This window comes from Nanorana parkeri, unplaced genomic scaffold (assembly GCF_000935625.1).
Source record: "Nanorana parkeri isolate BGI_ZX_2015 unplaced genomic scaffold, ASM93562v1 scaffold130, whole genome shotgun sequence".
NCBI lineage: Eukaryota > Metazoa > Chordata > Amphibia > Anura > Dicroglossidae > Nanorana > Nanorana parkeri.
In genome coordinates this window covers 547,936-563,079 of record NW_017306398.1, presented here as the reverse complement: position 1 = coordinate 563,079, position 15,144 = coordinate 547,936, and positions in this window count along the sequence as shown.

Here is a 15,144-nt window from a genome sequence, read left to right as displayed (position 1 = left end):
CAAGCAAAAAAAAAAAAAAAGACAAAGAATTTTTTTTTTGGGGGGGGGGGGGTGGCGTTGTGTCTGGATGACACCAGAGTGAATTAAGACAATCTTTGCCAACTAGTGGAGCCAAAAACCAAAATGCTAACATGGATAAGCTGCTACCATTACTACTTACCTATCGCTGAATTAAAGTTCCCTGTTAAAGTGAATTTGTCCATTCAAAGCAAAATAACAGCCTTGCGTAATAGCCACCCTCGGTTGTTGATACCTTCATCATGCATTCCCACTTCTCTATTTGACCAATAGAGCCCTATTTAACCTCTGAGTCGGGTGGGGTCAGAGCTTACACAGGGCTAAGGACCCTCTTCCGCTCCCATGTGACAGCACTCTGCCCTGGCGATTGGCCACTCAGGCACCTATTGTTGCATCATTGGCGGAATGCAAGAGGGGAGTGCGGGGAAGGTGAGTTTCAGTGGCAAAGGAGATGGTCTATAAAGGGAATCCATCACTTTTCCTTAATAGACAAAACTTTGTCAAGACTATCTGTTTATCTGTTCTGTGGGTCTCTCTCTCTCTCTCTTCTCTCTCTCTCTCTCTTCTCTCTCTCTCTTTTCTCTCTCTTCTCTCTCTCTCTCTCTTACTCTCTCTTCTCTCTCTCTCCCTCTCTCTCTCTCTCTCTCTCTCTCTCTCACCTACTTTTTCTTGATAAGCAACACACCATTAAAAAAAAAGTTCACTTATTGCTTCACACTGACATCTAGCGGCTAAGATAAGGAGTCAGTTACACATGAGTGGGCCAGTAATACGTACATTATCTGAATGCTCCAAGTTTGGTTAAAGAGAATCTGTCACTTCGCACATTTGGGAAAAAGTAGCTGGTTCCCTTGATTGAGCATTCCTCCAAACATATTCTTTGATAGTTTTGCTGCACTTCCCAGGTGCTCAATTCTACTTGGGAGTTGGAGCAATGACATTCTGCCCTTCTTCTCGGGATGCAGTGTCCGGGTGTGAGCGGGCAAGGTCATTAGCCATGTGTAAGGTTAGACATTGTACTTACACCGGGATATTGACAGACTATTATTATTATTATTATTACATAGTATTTATATAGCGCCAACAGTTTGTGCAGCGCTTTACAATGTAAGGAAAACATTACAATTACAATACAATTCAAGACAGGATGGTAAGGAGGGCCCTGCCCCTGAGGGCTTACAATTTGAGGAGGGGGAAATGATACATGAGGAGGTAGCTGTGTGGGGATGAATTGTTTGAGAATGTGATGGTTCAGTGGTTTGGTTGAGGTGGGATAGGCTTCCCTGAAGAGAAGAGTCTTCAGGGAACGCCTAAAGACAGTCAGGGTGGGAGATAGACGGACAGGTTGGGGTAAAGAGTTCCAGAGGATGGGAGAGACTCTAGAGAAGTCCTGGAGGCAAGTATGGGAGGAGTTGACTAGGGAGCTGCAAAGCAGGAGGTCTAGGGAAGAGCGGAGTGGACGGTTAGGGTGATATTTTGAGACAAGGTCTGAGATATATCCGGGGGCAGAGTTGTGGATGGCTTTATAAGTGACTGGTAGTCTAGTAGTCGGAGTGCCACCAACAGGTTCTAAACTGAAAGGAAATGTTCAAGGTGTATCATTTTGTTTTGGTTTTGACGGAATAGGAAAGGATTAGATCTTCTGTCGAGTTACTTTTGTTTGGGAAGTAGAAGAAAGGTTTGGGGGACTGGATATCGTATAACAGTAGGTGTTTTCGGTCAGATTTTAACCAGAGTGGACAAGATGATTCTCCATAGGCAGCTCTCCTAGAAGAAGTGGTAGCCAAAGGCTGCCCCCTTACCCAAGTACAGATGGGTGTGCAAGAAGGAAAGAGACATAAGCAGAATGTCTATAGTCCCTATTTAAATTTACTCAGACTCTTATGTCATAAACATCCAACACGTTTTAGAGGTTCAAAGGGACCCCCTTTGTCATGGCTTGGTACTTCAGAATGAATTGTGTACTGGACTGATAAAACTGGAGGAATCCTGAGGGGTCACTAGTCAGATAGCTTCAGATGCCAGTTAAAGTGTATGTAGACCCAAGTGAACCCCTTCATGTATATAAGCATTAAATTGGACCTTACTAATAATTGGCCATTGATTGCATTGTTTCACTAGGAGTGAACACCTTTTCTTGACTCTTTTTAGGTGCCCATACACCTTATGAATATCGGCCGATTTTCGTATGCGATTGCATTTTCGTCCGATATTCGTAAGGTTGATAGGTGGTGTACAAAACCCAAATACTGTACAATCGATCGACTTGTGACTAAGCAGCAGGTTAGAAAACTTCGGTCGATCTTACGATTTTCGCAAGGTTGGTGGCGTTTCCGTACGTCAAAATTTGTACGATTTAAACTGCACATGCAGACGGAAATACGTGCGGTCGATTACCGCAATTCGTCCAGGTGCTTTCTTCTACTTACCGCTGATCCAACCTTGCGATAATCGGGGCAAGATGGGGCCGACGACGACGAAAATCGTAAGACAGTTCGATCATCAGACGAAAAGTGTCGCCCCGTGATCGAAAGGTGTATGGGCAGCCTTATACTGAGGTCAAGTGATGTAGTCCATGTACTTCTGTACCTCATGGTCCAAAAGTAGGGTATATATTCATTTCAGCGGGTGGTGCATCCTGCAGATGTCACAGCAGGACATTTCCTTTCTTTCCCTGGGTCACTCACTGTTTACGATGGGGGTTAAGTGGTACAGTGTCCTGATCCCGTGACCACTGTGACAGCCATTCAGAGCAACCACATAATTGGGAAGCACCCCGTGTATCATAAACAATTGGCATTTCTTTTAAATAAAATACATTTTTCACTATTTTTCATTCTTGGTTGTATCTCAGTGCTACTGATCTCCTGCTACCTCTTGGCAGCCAATTCCTGTCTACATGCACAATGATGGACCATGCCTGCATAAAGTTTGTTGAAACAGCCACTTGTAGTCTTCATCGTTGGCACATGTAACAGCATGAAAACATAGGAGCGCAGCTGGGAGACCGGGACACAGTGTTGTCACTCTATATCATGAAGCGTCTGACCAAGGATCTTCATGGCAGGATCATAATCAATGATTATTACTGAAGCTGCAGATTTAGATAGGGATGAACTGATACTGATACTAGTATCAGTGCTGATGACGATTGTTTGGGTGAGTACTCGTACTCGCCCCTATGCTCCGATGCATAACCCGATACCTGAGCTTTGCGGTATCAGGAAGCAGGGCAGCAAGTCATTACACACTGCCTGGCTTCCTGATTGGCCGAGAAGCCGGCTCCATGCTTCCTCATCACTTGTGACAAGAGAGCATGGATTCGGCTTCCCAACCAATCAGGAAGCCGGGCAGCGTGTAATAACTTGCCGCTTAGCTTTCTGATTGGTCGGGAAGCTGGCCAATCAGAAAGCTGGACGGCGAGTCATTACACGCCCCCCCTGTTTCCTGATTGGCTTGATCACCAGGTGTCGAAAAAGCATGGAGCTGGCTTCCCGGCCAATCTGGAAGCCGGGCGCCGTGTAAAGATGCATTGCCCAGCTTCCTGATTGGCCTCCTTCTTGACCAATCAGAAAGCCGGGGGAACACATCATTACACAGCGCTCATCTTCATGATTGACCAGAAAGCCGGCTCCATGCTTTCTCGTCATCTGGTGAAGAGGGAGCATGGAGACGGCCTTCCTGCTAATCGGGAAGCCAGGTGGCGAGTCTTAACACGCCACCTGGCTTCCTTAATAGGACTTGCGGTATCGGTATTCGGTACCGCTGAGTACCGAAAAAACAAATATCGGTACTCGATATCGAAAAACCCGTATCGGTGCATCCCTAGATCTAGACAATAAACCTTTTTACATTCCTTTTAAAATACAATTACACTTTTTTTTACTATACGTATACAATCTTTGTACTACAAATAAACATTTGATACATGACAAAGGACTCCAAGATCATTGTGGGAATGCAGCATGGAACCAGTCTGCCTTTTGGCTCCTAGTGTATGACTGAAACTTTAGAGGGAGTTGTCCAATAAGGAAGGAGTCCCAGCTTTGAATTAATTTGCTTGTCTGTGTGTAAATTTCAGCTTAAGCTACTGAGCCCTGTAGACAACATGCTTTTCTACAGGTGATAAGGAATCTGAATATGTAAATAGGTAGTTAAATGCAAAACGTAAAAATGCACTTATACTGAAAAAGGAGGTCGTCCTAGCAAAGGACGGTATGACCAACTAGGGTGTAACTATACACTCCTTGGTAAAGCAAGCTTTTAGCTGGCTTTAGCAGGTTTTCAGTTACATTCAGCACTGATTGAAGCTTGCTTGTGAGTTTGCAGCTTACTAAGATGAGAGAATGTTCATTAGAACTGGGGAGGGGTAGGAGAGGAAATAGAAACCACGGATAGGAATGAGTGCACATAGAGGTTATTGTACTGCTGGCCCTTCCACTTATACATCTGTGCGACTCCACGCACAGTAATAGACTCCTGCATCTTCGGCCTTAATCTTATCACTTTCCAGGATGAATTCGGCCTCTTTGTCTTCGCTTCTCTCGACTTTGAAATTGGTGAGTGTCACATCTTGATCCAAACCTTTACCAAAAGATGAGGCTATTAACACAAGAGCCCCTCCAGGCATTGGCCGCCTATACCAATACATATAGGGATTTCCAGGAGATGTTGAGGTGCAATTTAGCTCAACCGGCTGGTCGGGCCTCCCAACTAGCATGGGGGGCGTCTGTAGAATGGACTGGAGCAGGCATGGAGTCAGGCAGAGACCAAGGACAACAAGATGGAGATACATTGTTATGGCGGGCAACACAAAGTTTCAACGGAAGTTACTTTCGTTTCCACCAGGCAACACAAATCAACACACCTAAAAAGTCATATATCTAAAAAAAAAAAAATTATATTAATTCAAATTCGTATTAAAAAAAAGCCAACACTATAGGACGAGCACCATACGCACTTTATGATACGCTGATCTCTATCCTAATTTTCTATCTCGCCCAGTCGCCTTTTTTGAAAATATGCTCTAGTGATGTTGAATGTGGCCCAGGTAGGTTAAGATTTTTTTGCAAAAGGATTAAAAAAAAGTTTACAATGTAACAAAGAGAATTTTATCGTCCATTAGCTATGGGTTTGGCAGTGTAAGTGGTGCTCCTTGTTATAAATTAGGCTGCTGGGCCCTGCCAGTTAGTCTTGCTCTCTGAGGGCTCGATATAAAATGAGATACGTAGACTCACTTTATGGTGAGTCCTGGCCTCTCCTTCTTCCGTTTTGGACCACGCCTTCAATACATAAGCTCATTAACCCCCTACAGAACCAAAGTACATGGGTTGCTGATGGTAAAATTATCTCCAAGTCAGTAAAGGGTTAGACCCCGGTACTTTCAGGGTTATTCACAGAAGGGTGAAGAGTTTGGAGAAGTCATGAGAAGTGAACAATCTAGGACAACATAGTTGAACCGGGAAGTGAGCTGAATTGGAGAATTTTTCCAGTTCAGTTATGTTGTCCTAGATTGTTCACTTCTCCTGACTTCTCCAAACCCTTCACCCTTCTGTGAATAACTCTGCTTGTCTTCAGTGATGGTGGAGATCTATACCAATGTATCTATTTTCTTGTTTGTCCCGAGTTTAGATTTGAGATGAAAAAGAAAAATGATACTGCTTGTTCAAAAAATTGCATTTTTGATTTCGTTCACAGAGCCCTTCCTCTATCCTTTTTTGGTTCCCAGCACTGCTGATCTGCTGCTGTGTCTTTGCAGCCAATTCCTCTCTACATGCATTCCAGCAATGCCTGCATGGCATTTCTCAAGTAGGGTTTCCTGAAGGTGAGAATGGTGGACCATGCCTGCATAAAGTGTGTTGAAACGGCCACTTGTAGTCTCCATTGGAGGCATGAGTAACAGCGTGAAAACACAGGAGCACAGCTGGGAGACAGGGGCAGAGTGTCGTCACTCTATATCATTAAGTGCGTGACCAAGGACCTTCATGGCGGGATCATCAGGGATTATTATAATGAAAGTTGCAGATTTAGAAAAACATTGAACATTTCTAGATTCCTTTTAACATACAATTACACATTTTTTACAATATGTATACAATATTTGTGCTACAAATAAACATCTGATACATGACAAAGGACTTTAAGAGCATTGTGGGAATGCACCATGGAACCGGACAGTATTTTGACTTCCAGTGTATTAATGAAACTTCAGAGGGAGTTGTCCAATATGGAAGGAGTAACAGCTTTGAATTAATTTGCTTGTGTGTGTGTGCGTAAATTTCAGCTTAAGCTATTGAGCCATGTAGGCAACAGGCTTTTCTACAGGTGATAAGGAGCCAGAATATGTGAATATGCAGTAAAATGGTAAATTTAAAATTGCCCTTTTTAAAAATTGCACTCATGCTTAAAAAGGGGATCGTCCTAGCAAAGGACGGCATGACCAGCTAGGGTGTAACTATATACTCATTGGTAAAGACAGCTTTTAGCTGGCGTTAGCAGGCTCTCAGCTATCTTCAGCTTTGCATGAATCTTGCTAAAAGCCTTTCTCCGTGAGCGTGCAGCTTACAAGCTGAACTAGGATGAGGGAATATTAATTAGAACTGGGGAGGGGTAGGAGAGGAAATAGAAAGCACAGATAGGGATGAGTGTACATAGAGGTTTTTGTACTGCTGCCCCTTCCACTTATACATATGTGCGACTCCACGCACAGTAATAGACTCCTGCATCTTCAGCCTTAATCTTATCTCTTTCCAGGATGAATTCGGCCTCTTTGTCCTTGCTTCTGTTGGCTTTGAAATCGGTGAGTTCCGCATCTTGAACCGAATCTTTACCCATAGATAGGACTATAAACACAAGAGCCCCTCCAGTCATCGGCCGCCTATACCAATACATATATGGATCTCCAGTAGCTGTCGAGGTGCAATTTAGCTTAACCGGCTGGTCGGGTTTCACAACTAGCATGGGGGGCATTTGTAGAATGGACTGGAGCAGGCATGGAGTCAGGCAGAGACCGAGGACAGCGAGATGGACATACATTGTTATGGCGGGCAACACACATTTTCAACGGAAGTGGCTCTCGTTCCACAAGGCAACAAGGATTAATTTTTGTCTTTGCAAAACAAAATTTGCTTTTGTACTTTTTTATTTAAAAAGTGATATTAATTCAAATTTGTATTTAAAAAAAACACTACAGGACAAGCATCATACGCACTTTGAAACGCTGATATGTATCCTAATTTTCTATCTGATCGGGTCGCCTTTTTGCAAATATTCTCTAGTGATGTTGAATGTGGCCCAGGCAGGTTAAGATTTTTTGCAACTGGATTAAAAAAGTTTATGATGTAAATTGCATCGTCCATTAGCTATGGCTTTGGCAGTGAAAGTGGTCCTCAATGTTATAGATTAGGCTGCCCGGTCCTGCCAGTTAGTCTTGCTCTCTGAGGGCTCGCTATAAAATAAGATACTAGACTTGCTTTCTTTATGGTGAGTACTGGCCCCTCCTTCTTCCATTATGGAGCACGCCTTCAATACATAAACACCTTTAACCCTTTATACAACCAAAGTACAGGGTTTGCTGATGGTAAAATGATCTCCAAATCAATGAAGGGTTAGACCCCGGTACTTTCAGGGTTATTTACAAGAGGGTGAAGAGTCTGGAGAAGGCAGGAGAAGTGAACAATCTAGGACAACATTGCTGAACCAGAAAGTGAGCTGAATTGGAGAATGTTTCCAGTTCAGCTATGTTGTACTAGATTGTTACCTTCTCCAAACTCTTCACCCTTATGTGAATAACCCTGCTTGTCTTCTGTGATGGTGGAGATCTATACCAATGTATCTATTTTCTTGTTTGTCCACTGAGTTTGGATTTCAGATGAAAAAGAAAAATGATACTGCTTGTTCAAAAAATTGCATTTTTGATTTCGTTCACAGAGCCCTTCCTCTATCCTTTTTTGGTTCCCAGCACTGCTGATCTGCTGCTGTGTCTTTGCAGCTAATTCCTCTCTACATGCACTCCAGCAATGGCTGCATGATATATCTCAAGGAAGTTTTCCTGATGGTGACAACAGTGGACCACGCCTGCATAAAGTGTATTGAAACAGCCACTTGTAACCTCCATTGGAGGCATGTGTAACAGCATGAAAACACAGGAGCACAGCTGGGGGACAGGGGCAGAGTGTTGTCACTCTATATCATGAAGTGTCTGACCAAGGACCTTCAGGGAAGGAGCATTAGGGATTATTATAATGAAAGCTGCAGACTTAGAAAAGATTTTGAACATTTTTACATTCCCTTTAACATACAATTACAATTTTTTTTTTACAATATGTATACAATCTTTGTGCTAGAAATAAACATCTGATACCAGTGGCGGATCCAGGGGGGGGGGGCAACGGGGCAATTGCCACCCCCCCACCCGAGATTAGTGTCCCGACTCCCGACTCTCCATCCACGTTCTGCTGCAGCCACCCGTCCCGCAGTGTGTACTGACAGCTGTCCCTCCTCCAGCTCCGTGTCACAGACTTTACTGCGGTTCATTGTAAAAACTTTGTACAATGAACTGCAGTAAAGTCTGTGACACACACGGAGGGACAGCTGTATGTTCCGGCGTGTGTGCTGTGCGGGGATCCGAATACAACAGTGATTACTGTAAGGCTGGGCACACACCTTACAACCATCGCAAGACTTTTGTCTTGCGATGGTTGTAAGGTACTTAAAAAAACGTACGATCTGCCTATGTTGCATTAGCAGATCGTACTTGCGATGATCGCAAGCCACGCCCCCTGAGGGGCGGGCTTCCGATAACCGCAATGCCGAACAGGCAGTGTGCGCTTGCGCACACCGGCCTGTACGGCTTTTATCCTATTAACATGCCACAAACCCACCGAACATCGTACGATGCTCGGTGTGTTTTCGAACATGTCCGTAAGTTAAAAGTCGTTCGACCTTACAGTAGTAGAGGTCGCGCGGCTTCCACACACATTACGATAATCGTACGGACCTTTAAGGTCCCCACACACCTTACGATAATCGTACGATAATCGCGGGAAATCCCGCGATCGTATGATTATCGTAAGGTGTGTGGAAGCCGTGCGACCTCTACTACTGTAAGGTCGCACGACTTTTAACTTACGGACATGTTCGAAAACACGCCGAGCATCGTACGATGTTCGGCGGGTTTGTGGCATGTTCGTAGGATAAAAGCCGTACGGGCCGGTGTGCGCAAGCGCACACTGCCCGTTCGGCATTGCGGTCATCGGAAGCCCGCCCCTCAGGAGGCGTGGCTTGCGATCATCGCAAGTACGATCTGCCTATGCAACATAGGCAGATCGTACATTTTTTTAAGTACCTTACAACCATCGCAAGACAAAAGTCTTGCAATGGTTGTAAGGTGTGTGCCCAGCCTTAGCCTGGTGGAGGCGGAGCCGATATCCGTCTCTGCAGGCAGCCACAGCCACATCCTGGTATGTGGGTCAGCGTGAGTGAGGGACCACGCGGTCCCCCGTACGCCGCCCTGAGCAAGGAAACATGCACCCGTACGGACGTGCAGGGCGGGTGAGCGTACGGACGCGTATTCCCATAGAGAAGGACAGGGGCTGCATACTAATCACACGCAGCACCTGTCCTTCCCGGGAGCTGCCCGATACGGCTGTGCACACAGCACGGAGCTGTACGTGCCGGCCGATTCCAGTGTGAATGAGCCTTGCATGTCCCCAGGAACATAAAATAAAACATTTTTGTTTTTTAATACTCACCTGATGCCTGGATGCCTGAAGCACAGCTTCCCATCTCCCCCGCTGTCAGAAGCTGCCTACAGAGCGTGCTGGTTACTACTTAAACCGGCACGCTGTGTGCAGCTTCTGAGAAGATACGCTATTAGCGTAGCGTGAGTGATGCAAAATGCGCAGCTGGCTTCCTCGCTATGCTAATAGCGTTTCTTCTCAGAAGCTGCACACAGCTCGCCGGTTTAAGTAGTAACCAGCACACGGTGTATGCAGCTTCTGACAGCGTGGGAGACAGGAGGCTGGGCATGTCTGGATCCAGGGATCTACTTAATTTTCTGGCAGTGCCCCTCCCGAGAATAGACTCTGGATCCGCCCCTGTCTGAAACATGACAAAGTACTACCAGAGCATTGTGGGAATGCACCTTGGAAACCCTACTGCCTTTTGGCTCGAAGTGTATGGCTGAAATTTCAAAGGGAGTTGTCCAATAAGAAAGGAGTCACAGCTTTGAATTAATGTGCTTATGTTTGTAAATTTCAGCTTAAGCTTTTTAGCCCTGTAGACAACACGCTTTTCTACAGGTGATAAGGAGCCAGAATATGTGAATATGCAGTAAAATGCTAAATTTAAAATTGCCCTTTTAAAAAATTGCACTTATGCTTAAAAAGACAGACCCGGAGAGACTGAGCATGCATCCAAAGACCCCTTTTCAGGTCAACCATCATTTACAGTATTATTTGTATATATTATTTGGTTTATTACCTTTGGTTATTGATAAAGCTGTTGGTTTAATAAAAGGGCTGCTGTGGCCGTTAAAATCCATGTCACGCAGTCCGAGTGTTTATTGGGGTTTTGAACGAAGGGACGAAAATTGACAAATCCATCAGTCAAGGGGATCGTTCTAGCAAAGGACGGCATGACTAGCTAGGGTGTAACTATATACTCATTGGTAAAGACAGCTTTTAGCTGGCGTTAGCAGGCTCTCAGCTACCTTCAGCTTTGCTTGAATCTTGATAAAAGCCTGCTCCGTGAGCGTGCAGCTTACAAGCTGAACCAGGATGAGGGAATATTCATTAGAACTGGGGAGGGGTAGGAGAGGAAATAGAAACCACAGATAGGGATGAGTGTACATAGAGGTTTTTGTACTGCTGCCCCTTCCACTTATACATATGTGCGACTCCACGCACAGTAATAGACTCCTGCATCTTCAGCCTTAATCTTATCTCTTTCCAGGATGAATTCGGCCTCTTTGTCCTTGCTTCTGTTGGCTTTGAAATCGGTGAGTTCCGCATCTTGAACCGAATCTTTACCCATAGATAGGACTATAAACACAAGAGCCCCTCCAGTCATCGGCCGCCTATACCAATACATATATGGATCTCCAGTAGCTGTCGAGGTGCAATTTAGCTTAACCGGCTGGTCGGGCCTCACAACTAGCATGGGGGGTGTTTGTAGAATGGACTGAAGCAGGCATGGAGTCAGGCAGAGACCGATGACAACAAGATGGATATTCATTGTTATGGAGGGCAACAGAAGTTTTCAACGGAAGTCGCTTTCACCACTTTTTTGTAATTTTTTTAAATTTAAAAAGTGATAATAATTCAAATTTGTGTAGAAAAAGGCTAACACTATAGGACGAGCACCATATGCACGCTATGATAAGCTGATAACTATCCTAATTTTCCATTTTAGTCCGGTTGCCTTTTTGCAAATACCTTCTGGTGATGTTGAATGTGACTCAGGCAGGTTACGATTTTTTTTGCAACTGGATTAAAAAAAAGTTTATGATATAACAAAGAGAATTGCATCGTCCATTAGCTATGGGTTTGGCAGTGAAAGTGGGGCTCCGTGTTATAGATTAGGCTGCCGGGTCCTGCCGGTTAGTTTTGCTCTCTGAGGGCTCGATATAAAATAAAATACACATGCTCGCTTTCTTTACGGTGAGTTTGGCCCCTCCTTCTTCCGTTATGGACCATGCATTTAATACATAAGCAGCTTTAACCCTTTATACAACCACAGGGGTGTGGAAATTTTGGAAAAAACTACTTGTCCAAGGACTAAAGCGGGGGCCGAATCTACTTGTCCCTCTTGACAAACTATTTTTTTTAACCAAAACCGTATTCAGCAGTGCTAAGAAGCGCTTCTCATTGGTCAGTGCTGTCAGGTGGCCGCGTTGACCAACGAGTGCTTGCAATTTGCGAGCGAAATTCAGAATACATGGAACAGGTATAGATAGTACACCCGTACTGGTGGACAGGAAGGACCGTTCGCCGAAAGGTAAGTATAGCGGGAGGGAGATTTGTGCGGGTAATTCCATTTCCCCAAATTACTTGAAAGTGAATTTCCCCTTTAGGGTTGGTGCAGACTTGGGGATTCCCGGGACGTGTGATCGTGTGCGGTGGCATACAGCGGTTGCATCTGCATGTATGGGGTTACATCTGTGCGGCAATCGCTGAAAAAAAGGTAGCTGTACCTATTTTCAAGACATGCACCGCGCAGTGTTTTCAACCATGATCGCGTGGGATCGCCCGGGCGTTATTGCAGCAGGAAAACGCGCAATGTGCCTGGCACGACTGGGGTGCCATTAGAAAATAATGGCACTGCCAGTAAGGTCACACCAGCCCTGCTACTTGTCCGTAGCAGGGATAAAACAGTGAAAAAACTGCTTGCCCGGCGCCGGGAACTACATGTCCCAGTCGTCGGGCGATACGAATTCCACACCCCTGAACCAAAGTACATGGGTTGCTGATGGTAAAATGATCCCCAAGCCAATGAAGGTTTAGACCCCCATTAAAAATGATACTTTGTCTTCTGTGATGTTGGAGATCTATACCAATGTTTCTATGTGTTTGTGCCTTCTGGCTTCCTCAGGGGTGCCTTGAAATTTCCACACAGCCCTATGCCTCTGATGTGAAGAAGACTCCTGATGTGAGAGAGGGGGACTCTGATGTGAAGTGGGGCTTCTGATGTTTGGAGGGGATCCTAGTGTGAGAGAGGGGGACCTGAATTAAAGCAGAGCCATGATGTGAAAGGGGGGCTCTGATGCTAAGGGGGGGCTTCTGATGTTAAAGGGGCTGTATTGTTAAGGGGACTCTGATGTGAAGGGGGAATACCACTTTTTGTGTGTTTTTGCAGGCAAATTGAGTCGATAATGGCAGCCTCCATGTTTTTCTCTTTATTTGGTTTGGGATCTGTCACTTTGGCCATTCTCTTAATAGGACACCCCCAGATCCCCCACGGATACCTTTGTTGCCGTTCAGTTTGTGTGTCAGAATGCTGGGCCTAATCCACGCGTAAGCTCCATTTTGGCCTGTGTTAGAGATTACACAGGATTAATGACCTTCTCCCCTCCCCATGTGACAGAGATGAGGCCTGGTGATTGGACACATAGGTCAAAGCACTGCATACTAGTAAGGAGGGGAGAAGTTTGCATGCTCCCCCATACCTGAAAGCAGTAGGAAATTCCACGGGCTCCCACAGATGAGCAGATGGTGGGGAAGGGCAGTGAATGCAAATATCAGTGAGTGGAGGGGTGGACTTTCAGGAGACCCTCTCACTTTGCCTTGAATTATCATGACATAAGGGTGCACACTCATATTAGCTGAGCATGCATGTTTATACACCACACTGATGAATCTATAGAATTAATTTTTGACACCAATGCACCAAATTATCATGCTCCTAAATGTCCACAGCTAAATCCAGCGAGTCTGGTGTTGGCTTGACTCCTGGAACACTAGTGATTGGCCATGAGCATGAGCTTGCTGCTACCAATATTCAAAAAACCAAGAAAGGGCGCAGAGAACACTGGCTAGTTAACAAAGTAGTGATAAAAAACTGAAGGTGGTGGCACTTACGTGTGAATGCCAGGATCTGGAGATGGACGGCCGGTATGGAGGATCGGGGCACTCGTGGTGTGGTGTCCGACTGTGATCGATGTATTAATCCAAGAGGTATATCCACGGGAGAGTGTAGATGAGAAGAGGGGACTTCGTCTGAAGTGCCGTGAGGGGTCTGTGCGGTGTGGGAAAGAGGCAGGGGGATCGCTGTGTTATCGGCAATAGGCAGCGGGCAATGGACGGGGCTGTAACAGCCGCAGCTGTGTGTGTCTCAGCGAGCGGTAACTGTCAGATCTGCTGGGGACCATGTGCAGAAGCAGCTGGCATAAGCCGCAAGTCGAATCCAATGACGTGTTGGAGAGGGATCATTCAGACATTGGAGAGGGATCCAAGAGTCGTCCGCTCTTGGATCCCCCTCCACTCCACCATCAACTCGAGCCCCGGCGTCTGACTGTCCCCAGCAGACCCGACAGAGACGGCTCGTTGACACACGCGGCCACGGCTGCCACAGCCCTATCCAACACCCGGTTCCTGTCTGAATGATCCCTCTCCAACACGTCATTGGATTCGACTTGCGGCTTCTGCCAGCTGCTTCTGCACATGGTCCCCAGCAGATCTGACAGTTACCGCTCGCTGAGACACACACAGCTGCGGCTGTTACAGCCCCGTCCATTGCCCGCTGCCTATTGCCGATAACACAGCGATCCCCCTGCCTCTCTCCCACACCGCACAGACCCCTCACGGCACTTCAGACGAAGTCCCCTCTTCTCATCTACACTCTCCCGTGGATATACCTCTTGGATTAATACATCGATCACAGTCGGACACCACACCACGAGTGCCCCGATCCTCCATACCGGCCGTCCATCTCCAGATCCTGGCATTCACACGTAAGTGCCACCACCTTCAGTTTTTCATCACTACTTTGTTAACTAGCCAGTGTTCTCTGCGCCCTTTCTTGGTTTTTTGAATATTTACAATCCACAGGTTCTCCTCCTGTTTTCCAGGGCTGCACACACACCTCTAAGCTAATTTGTTGCCCATCCGAGAGCGCTGTTTATATGTTTTTTCAGCTTGCTGCTACCAGAACATCAATTACATGGACCCATTTCACCTCATATGGCTCAGCCTGCTCATGGGAAATGTTCTTCAATGATGTAATGTGCAAGACTCAAATTTGTTACAGTATAACTGTAGTATAACTTAAGTCTAATTATTCCAGACACGTCTGACATTAGCCTAACACACTCCAGTGCTGTTCTCATTAACCTCATAAAGGATCTTTGGCACAGTTCACATCAAAGTCACCCAACTTCTTTGCTGAGTGACAAGAGATCAGGAGATGGCTCTACCTCGGAGGTCGACTGGCAGGCAGCAAGGTGGAGAGTATGTATGTTGTGACAGTAAAGATATTTCATGTCTAGAACACTTAATGTAAAAGTACTTTCTCTCTCTCTCTCTCTCTCTGCTTACTTCTCTTTCCTGCTCTGTTCTGCCTTTTCTACCATTTTTACCACTCTATTATTATATGTTATATGTCCCCAGCCTCTGTCTCTATGTCAACTTT